General features: G+C 34.1%; 1 pseudogene; it reads left to right on the plus strand.

The window, feature by feature from the left end:
- LOC107614783 lies at window positions 7,929-9,192 on the plus strand (annotated as a pseudogene).

A 10,251-nucleotide genomic window follows, 5' to 3' on the forward strand; every position in this document is an offset into this window, starting at 1 on the left:
TTATTTATATTTATTATATTTTTATTTATTTATTTCACAACACATTATCAGCATGAGACTCTCATCAAATTTTAGGAAGATTCAAATAATAAATTTTTATTATGTCAAAATTCTCTCATCTTGAATTTAATACTCTTGATATATCTGGAAATAACTATTTATCATGGATACTAGATGCTGAAATCCATCTTGATTCAATGGATCTTGGAGATACCATTAAGGATAAAAATAATGCATCACAGAAGGATAAAACCAAAGGCATGATCTTCCTTCGTCGTCATCTTGATGAAGGATTGGAAAATGAATATCTCACATTAAAAGATCTTGCAGTTTATTGAAAAGACCTTGAAGAAAGGTATAATCATCAAAAGATAGTGATACTTTCTTATGCTCGATATGAATGGATGCACTTGCGTCGACAGGATTTTAAATCCATAAATGAATATAATTCAGCAATGTTTCGAATCACCTTACGAATGAAATTATGTGGGAAAAAGATAACTGATAATGATATGTTAAAGAAAACTTTCTCAACCTCCTGCAGCAGCAGTATCGAGAAAAATGATTTAAAAAATATTCTGAGTTAATTTCTTCTCTTCTTGTTGTTGAATGCAACAATGAGTTGCTTTTAAAAAATCATGAAGCGCGTCCAGCCGCCGCTCCATTTTCCGAAGCAAATACGGCAAATCATAACCCCAAAAGAGGTAAATGGCAAGGTTTTGGCAACCAAAAAAATTATAGAAAAGAAAATTATGTTCACAAGAAAGAATCTCACCAGAGTGGGATAAAGAAAGAAACAATGGGCAAAATAAATTAATAGAGGATAAATATTTCCGTTGTGGTGAAAAGGGCCATTGGTCGCGTAACTGTTGTACCCCACGGCACCTAGTCGATCTTTATCAAGCATCTTTGAAAAATGACGACAAAAGAAAGGAGACGAATTTTGTTTCAAACGATGCTGAAAATTACACTACTCATTATGAAGTATATGATTTCTTTGAGGATGCTGAAGGAAATATTGGTCATTTGATTAACGATGGAATAGTTTTATATGTGGGTTTGTTAAGTACTCATGTAAATAAATAATATAAAAAACTTCTTGTTAAAGTTTTATTTTCTATGCATCTGAATTTCAAGTACGATGTATATAAATAATGTTTAATAAAATATTTATGAATTTCAAAATTATTGAATGTGCCAAGATAATAATAATAAAATTTTTAGTATATACTATACTTCTTAAAAAAATATTTTCAATCAAGAAAATAATTTTACCGTGTAAATATTTCTACTCATTTTATTATTATTTGTCATTGAAGAAAATGGCAAGGACATATAGTGAAGATGTTTGCCTTGCAGATAGTGCAAGTTCACACACCATTCTCAAAAGTAATATATTTTACTCATCTTGCGCCAAAAGAAGAATATGTTAATACTATTATTGGCTCAGGCAATGTGATAGAAGACTCTGGAAGAGCTATAATTTTGTTTCTTGGAGAAACAAAATTCATAATAAATAATGCACTATTGTCTACTAAGTCTCTAAGGAACTTATTGAGTTTTAAAGATATTCGACGAAATGGATATTATATTGAAACAATGAATGAGGAAAATCATGAATACTTATATATCACAACTCATGATTCAAATAAAAAGGTTATATTAGAAAAGTTACCCTCACTTTCATCTGGGTTATATTATACTAAAATTAGTGCAATTAAATCACATGTCATTGTAAATCCGAAGTTTACCAGCCCAAATGAATTCATAACTTGGTATGATCGATTGGGTCATCCGAGAACAACCATGACGAGGAGAATTATTGAAAAGAATAAATTACCATTTGTACCCATAAAAGATACAGACGCTGACAAATGTATCAATATAAGAATAAAACGACAATTGTAACCACGAAAGATAGCCTCCGTGTGCCAAGAGTACCCAGACATTGGTTACGTAATTGGTCCGTTAGGGTACTCTTGGCACACAGAAATGATCTTCTGTGGTTACAATTGTCATTTTATTCTTATATAGGTACATTTGTCAGCGTCTGTATCTTTCATGGTACAAATGGTAATTTATTCTTATTGAAAACTCCCATCGACATTCACTAAAGAATCAGAAGATTCTTAAATCTAGTTAATTTTGCTGTGTTGCATGTTCTCAAGGAAAGCTAATTTTAAGGCCATCACCAGTAAAGATTGGATTTGAGTCCCCAGAATTCCTAGAAAGGATTCAAGACGATATATGTGGATCTATTCATCCATCATGTGGATCTTTTAGATATTTTATAGTTCTAATAAGCGCATCTTCGAGATTGTCACATGTGTGCTTATTGTCTTCTCGCAACCTGGCATTTGCGAGATTATTTGCTCAAATTATTCGATTAAAAGTACAGTTTTCAGAAAATCTAGTAAAAGCAATTTGTCTTGATCACGCTGGTGAATTTACTTTTCAAGCCTTTGATGCTTATTGTATGGCTAACAGAATAACCATTGAACATCAAGTAGCTCATGTTCACACACAAAATGGGTTAGCAGAATCACTTATTAAGCGCCTCCAATTAATTGCTAGACCGTTACTTATGAGAACAAATCTCCCAACCTCAGTTTGGGGGCATGCTATTTTACATGCCACAGCACTTATTCATTTGAAACCAACAAGTTACCATCAGTTCTCTCTTATGCAATTAGCTTTTGACCAGACGCCAAATGTTTCTCATTTAAGAATATTCGGGTGTGCGATATATGTTCCCATTGTACTACCTTCTCGCACAAAAATGGGACTCCATAGAAAATTAGGAATATATGTTGGATATGATTCTCCCTTTATAGTGAGGTGTTTTTAAAGCCCGATTTGCGGACTGTCATTTTGATGAATCAAAATTTTCGACATTAGAGGGAGAGAATAAGCTTTCTGAAAAGGGACTTAATTGGAATGCATCATCGTTAGTGCATTTAGATCCTCTATCAGAACAATGTGAACTAGAAGTTCAAAAGATTATACATTTGCAAAGAATAACAAATGAATTGCTTGATGCATTTTCTAATACGAAAAGGATAACTAAATCTTATATACCAGCCGAAAATGCTCCAATTCGAATTGATGTCTCAGTCGAATAAATAGCCACTGAAACAAATTCACGCCAAAAGTGTGGTAGGCCTGTTGGTTCCAAAGACAAAAATCTCGAAAAAGAAGAGGTAGATACTATTCCTGTTGAAAAAGATAAAGACATATTAAATATACCTGCAGTTGTCCAAAATTCTAATATAGTTTTAATGCCAGAAGACGTTCAAGTACCTGAAAATTGTGAAAATAATGAGATCTCGATAAATTATGTCTTTACAAGAGAGAAATGGGACCGAAATAAAATAATTGTCAATGAAATATTTGCATATAATGTGGCATTAAATATCATGTATGAAAGTAAGGATCTTGAGCCAAGAACAGTCGAAGAATGTTGACAAAGAAATGATTGGCCAAAATGGGAAGAAGCTATGAAGGCTGAGTTAGACTCACTTGTAAAATGTGAAGTCTTTGGACCTGTAGTCCATACACCGGAAGATGTAAAATCGGTTAGATATAGATGGGTATTTGTGAGAAAACGAAATGAGAAAAATGAAGTTGTACGCTACAAAGCTCAACTTGTGGTACAAGGTTTTTCACAAATACTCGATATAGATTATAAAGAAACATGTTCCCATGTAATGGATGCAATAACATTGCATTATTTGGTTAGTTTATCCGCATACCACAAACTACATATGCATTTAATGGATGTGGTAACAGCCTACTTATACGGCTCATTAGATTGTGATATCTATATGAAAGTCCCAGAAGGATTAAAGATATCTAAATTGTCCAATGAATATTCACATGGATTATACTCAGTCAAATTGCAAAGATCTTTATATGGTCTAAAGCAATCTGGACGAATGTAGTATAATCGTCTTACTGAGTATCTGACCAAAAACGGAATTAAGAATGATGATATCTGCCCATGAGTTTTTATAAAGAAATATGCATCTGGATTCATTATAATTGCTGTGTACATTGATGATTTAAATATCATTAGAACCCCTGATAAAGAGATTCCAACAATTATAAAAGTTCTAAAAGAAGAGTTTGAGATAAAAGATCTTGAAAAGACTAAATTTTGTCTCGACTTGCAAATCGAGCATACAAAAAATAGGATCTTTGTTCATCAAACAACACACACAGAAAAGATCTTGAAAAGATTTTATATGGATAAGTCACATCCAATAAGTATCTCAATGATCATAAGGTCTTTGGATGTGAAAAATGATCAATTCCCCTAAAGAAGAAAATGAAGATATCCTTGGTCCTGAAGTATCATATCTTAGTACCATTGGAGCGCTAATGTATCTTGCTAATAATATACGACCTGACATATCATTTGCGATGAATTTCTAGCAAGGTATAGTTCCTCTCCAACCAGAAGACATTGGAATGGAATCAAACAAATCTTTCGATATCTTCATGGAACGATTGATATGGGATTGTTTTATCCATATGGATCCAAGTCACAAATAGTTGGCTATGCAGATGCAAGATACTTGAATGATCCACAAAAAGGGAGATCTCAAACAGGATACCTGTTCATATATGGTGGTACAGCTATATCATGGAGGTCCACAAAATAGACGATTGCTGCAACTAGGGCTGGAAGTGAGCCGAGATGAGTTGAGCTAGACCAAGCTTAAGCTCGGCTCATGAAAATTAAGCTTGGCTCATGACTCGACTCATTAACAATCAAGCCTATTTCGTAAGCTCAAACTCGGCTCAACGAAAGTCATGAGCTGTCTCAAATAATAGGAACATAATCTATAATTCTATATCAATAAATTATAACTTATATATATTAAAAAATATTAAAAAATAAATTTTATATATTGTTTATCTATCAATTATAAATTTTTTATTTATGTCCTACATCAAAATTATATATAAAAAATGACTATAAAATTTTAAATAATTAAGAACATTAATATATATATATATATGTGTGTGTGTGTAAAATTATATATATATGTGTGTGTGTGTAAAAATATATATTAAATTATTAATACGCATATCCTATATGTATTTAATCTATATTTTTAATATTATATATATAATCGAGCTAACTCACGAGCTAATGAGCTAAACTTATCCAAACTCAAACTCGGCTCATTTAATTTATGAGCTCAATTCCAAGCTCAAGCTCGGCTCACCAGCTCATGAGTTCAGCTTATCGAGCTATTAATGAGTTAAACTCGAGCTGGCTCATGAGTTGGCTTGACTCACTTCCAGCCCTAGCTGCAACATCCTCTAATTATGCCGAAATACTAGCGATACATGAAGCAAGCCGCGAGTGTTTTTGGCTCAAGAGTTTGATCCAATATATTCTATCATCTTGTGGACTGATTGATCATAAGATAGTTCCAACTGTTCTATTTGAAAATAATACAGCATGCATTGCTCAACTTAAGGGTGGATGCATCAAATGTGATAGAACAAAGTATATTTCTTCCAAATTCTTCTTCACTCATGACCTCCAAAATCAAGGAACAATTGATGTACAACAGATCCGCTGAAGCAATAATCTGGAAGATTTGTTCACAAAGTCACTCCCAAAATCCTCCTTTGAAAGATTGGTACATCAGATTAGGATGGGTCGATTTCGAGATATTAAATAATGTTGATAAGAGGGGGAGATTGTACTCTTTTTCCCTTGATCAGGTTTTTTTTCCATTGGGTTTTTCTTGAGAAGGTTTTTAATGAGGCAGTCCCCATCACAAAGGATTTTGTACTCTTTTTCCTTCACTAAATTTTTTTTCCACTAAATTTTTTTTTAGTAATGTTTTAATGAGGTATAATCCTAAATGGACATCCATGGGGGAGTATTGTGATGCGATGGATGCCCATTTAATAGCCTGAGACTTTTTCAAGGAATGGGCGGTTCAATCTTTCCAAAGGTGGAAGGCTCAGGTTTTCAAGAGAAATTATATTTAATGAAGTTTGAAAGTAATGACCCTGTACGTGTATAAATAGAGAACTTAATTCTGATACAAGAACACACAACAATATATAAAACAAAACATTTCTCTATCTCTTTCTCTCTTACACTGTAATAATATATAAAATTCTCTTTCTTACTATTTTTCAGTGAGTTTTTTTAAGTTGCAATATAATAGTAAATATATAAATTACTTATATTATAGTGAGATAATTATATTAGTAAATATCAACTCTCCAGTCTTCTATTTATACTTATTATATTCGTTATATCTCCTTTATTTATTTATTTATTTCACAACACAACTCAATTATTTTAATCATTGTCTCAAAAGACAAGTTAGGTTTTAAATATACTGTCAAAAAAAAGTTAGGTTTTAAATAAAAAACAAAGGATAGAATGTTTTTTTCTAAATATTTGAGATTTTCGTGTATTCTGTACCAGAAGTCTCTGGTACGAATTGTGAGATGGATCGGGGACTTGCGAGTTGAGGCGGTTGCCAGATTATCTAACTGGAGCAATGGGGTGAGTACCTACAAAGACACTCCGACACTCAAGTCATAATAGATCTAAGAGGTGTGAGGAATGAGTGAGTACCTGAGGGGGCCTCTGGCACCCTTTTATATAACTGGTGGTAGTTATCTCATCTTTTCTAATCTGACTATTAACTAAGATAAGAGAGGTATTTGAATTCGAATGTTGGTTAGAGATTGTAGGACCGGTTAGGGCCGTTAAAAGGAGACAAACCCCTGATAACCGGGTCGGAGGCCGTTCCGGTGTGGGACCCAAGAATCGGGTCCGTAATAGTTTCCCCCAGAGTGAGAGAGTGAGCGTGCTCGGTCTCATCGCTGGAGGAACCTTTTCCTCGCCGTTGTGACTTGGCAAGGAGCTTGTTTTTTGGTTTTCTATTATGGGGATGCCGTGAGGTACTTGGAAAGGGCGTGATGTCATTCTGCGCCGAATGGCGGGATGTTAGTGAGTTTGGCTTTCCGTGAGTTGGAAGACCGTCAGTTTATGCTTGTTTTGTTTGGCCTTTTTGGGCCGTTATTGTGAACTTATTTTAATACTTTGCTTATTTAGCATATTTGGATATCTGTTTTGTTGGCCTCGGAGGTGATCAGTTTCTGGGGGTAGCCATTTACTTATTTGGATATCTGTTTTGTTGGTTTCGCAAGTGATCGATTCTCGAGTCACCGTTTTTCGTTTTGTTACTTGGATATCCGTTTTGTTGGCCTCGCAGTGATCGATCCTCGACTCGCTGTTTACTTATTTGGATATCCTTTTTGTTGTTCTCGGGGTGATTGATCTCCGGGCCACCATTTACTTATTTGGATATCAGTTTTATTATTTGGATATCTGTTTTGTTGGCCTCGGGGTGATTGATCCCTGAGCCGCCATTTTTGTTATGTGGATATCTGTTTTGTTATTTGGATATCCGTTCTGTTGGTCTCGGGGTGATCGATCCCCGGGCCGCCATTTTTTGTTATTTGGATATCCATTTTGTTATTTGGAAATTCGTTTTGTTTGCCTCGAAGTGATCGATTTCAGGGAAACCATTTTTTATTATTTGGATATCCATTTTGTTGGCCTCGAGGTGATCGATCCCTGGGTAGCCGTTTACTTATTTGGATATCCGTTGAGTTATTTGAATTTCCGTTTTGTTGGTCTCGAGGTGATCGATTCCCGAGTAGCCATTTACTTAGTTGGATATCCGTTTTGTTATTTGGATATCTGTTGTGCTTGAGAAAACCCAGAGATCTGAATACATTATATCGATCTAGCTACAACAACTTCTCTCAACCCCTTTCATTCTTTTCTCATCATCTGCTGCACCTAATTTTGCATCATGGCTTCAAAACTTGAAGGTGGAGCTTATCTCTCTTCTTTTGTTGATGCTATTTGAAAGAAGATGTCTTTAATACTTGAAGATGACTCTATCCTCGAAGGTGACTACTCTGCTCGGATGTTGCTTGAAAAATTGGATGATTATCTGTGTGATGTTGAACATGTGCTTGATGATGCTGAGCTGAAGCAGTTCGGTAACAATAGAGTGAAGAAGTGGTTTGTTGATCTCCATGATGCGCTCTATATGGCTGATGACTTGCTCGATGAACTCGCGACTAAAGCTGCCACTGCCACTCCAAGGGATCTAGGTAACTCTTCTCCCTGGTCTCACTATATTGATTCATGTATTGAAGATAGTGGTGTCAATGTCATGAAAAAATAGTTGGCACACTAGAGTCCGTTGTAGGACAAAAAGGTAAACTTGGTCTGAAAGAGAGTGCCAAGTTGGACACATCATGGAAAATCCCGTCAACATCTCTTGTTGTAAGTTCTGACGTATTTGGTCGGGACCAAGACAAGGAGAACATAATCAATTTGCTGTTAGATGATACATGCGATGCTGAATCACTTGTGACTGTGATTCATATTGTGGGTATGGGCAGGATAGAAAAAACTACTTTGGCTCAATTGGTTTACAATGATGTCAATTGGTTTACAATGATACAATGATGTCAAAGCATGGGTGTATGTTGCTGAAAATCCAGACCCTCTTCATATTAGAAGGACAATAATAGGGGGAATAGATTCTTCTCCCTGTATCCTGGATAATTTTGATTTACTTCAAACTAACCGAAGAAAAATTGACAGAAAAGACCTTCTTAGTTGTTTTAGATGATGTCTGGCATGATCAACGAGACATGTGGGAGAAATTTCTAGAACCTTTTCGGTTTGAGAATAATAGAGGTAAGATTGTCCTAACAACTCGTAGTGAAAATGTGGTTTCTGTATTTGCTGCTAATAATCTACATTATCGACTAAGTTTGTTGTTGGAAGATTGTTGGTTAGTGTTTTTGAAGCATTCATCTATTTCTATGGATTCTAAACAATATACAACTTTAGAACCAGTTGATAGAAAATTTGTTAAAAAGTGTAAGGGATTACCTTTGGCTGTGAAGACACTTGGAGGCTTATTGCACAATAAGTATAATGAAGGGGATTGGGAACTTGAATGTAAAATTCGGAAATTTTCTTACGATGATTGTAAGATTGTTTCTAGATTAAAAGTCAATTATCACTATCTCCCTTCATATTTAAAGCGATGTTTTGTTTATTGTTCTTTATACCCTGAAAATTATGAATTTGACAAAGACGAATTAATCTTATTATGAATTGCTGGAGATCTTTTATGACCAAAAGAAAACAACACATTAAAAAATATTGATCGTCCATATTTTGATGAATTAGTTTCAAGGTCATTTTTTCAACCTTCTACTACTGAAAGAGGGTTATTTGTAAGCATGATCTCATGCATGATCTAACAATGTTCTTTGTTGGGAAATTTTGAGAATCTACACGGGGTAAATAGCAAAATTCGTCATTTGTCCTTTTCTTCAGAATCTAGGGATATCATCACGTCATTTGGAGAGGCTCGTAAGAGAGCAGCACACTTGAGAACAGCTTTAGATAATTAGATTTTTCTTCGTATGGATATCATCAATCAATTAATGTTAAAAGCATTCCTTGGCTCTTACAACAACAATTGAGAGTTTTATCATTTCCTATAAAATCATTGCCTGAAATAGCAGCACTGAACCACTCGTCATCTTTATCACCTCAAACAAATAGGATATATAACACTTTCTGTTAAAGGGAACTTTCTGTGATTTTTGTTTTCTGGTGTAACAAACTCTTAACTATAGTAGTACGTGCTCTGCTATATATATACACATAGCTGTACTTGTAAAACAATTACAATAAATAATCCCAGTTCATTTTCATTACTTTGTTACGGTAGAACACATAGCTATAATTTGTAATTTAATGTTTGAGCATGTGACTAAATTGTGATGTTTCATTCAGACACCCTCGAATTTGTTGATAAATAAGGTGTTATTTGTTGATGTTACATTTGTCCCGAACAAATTTCCACCTTGAATTTGATATCTAATTAAAAAATTCAATCCAAAATTTACATTATATTATTCTTGTTGGAATGTTAACTATATTTAGACCCTTTTTTCTTATGTTCAGATGTTAACCATTTATGTTTTTACACCTTTTTGTCTTTTTCTCTCTATAATTGCTCCCATGATTTTAATTTGTATTTGCACAACAACCAATATAATTCCGCGTCTCTTATTTATTTTTTATTATCTTGTGTCCTTACAAAAAGAAAATTGAATATCCTAAAGGCTTCCACTCAGAAGGATCAAGGTAAGTTCTGTTAA

The sequence above is a fragment of the Arachis ipaensis genome, chromosome B09 (genome assembly GCF_000816755.2).
Source record: "Arachis ipaensis cultivar K30076 chromosome B09, Araip1.1, whole genome shotgun sequence".
Lineage (NCBI taxonomy): Eukaryota > Viridiplantae > Streptophyta > Magnoliopsida > Fabales > Fabaceae > Arachis > Arachis ipaensis.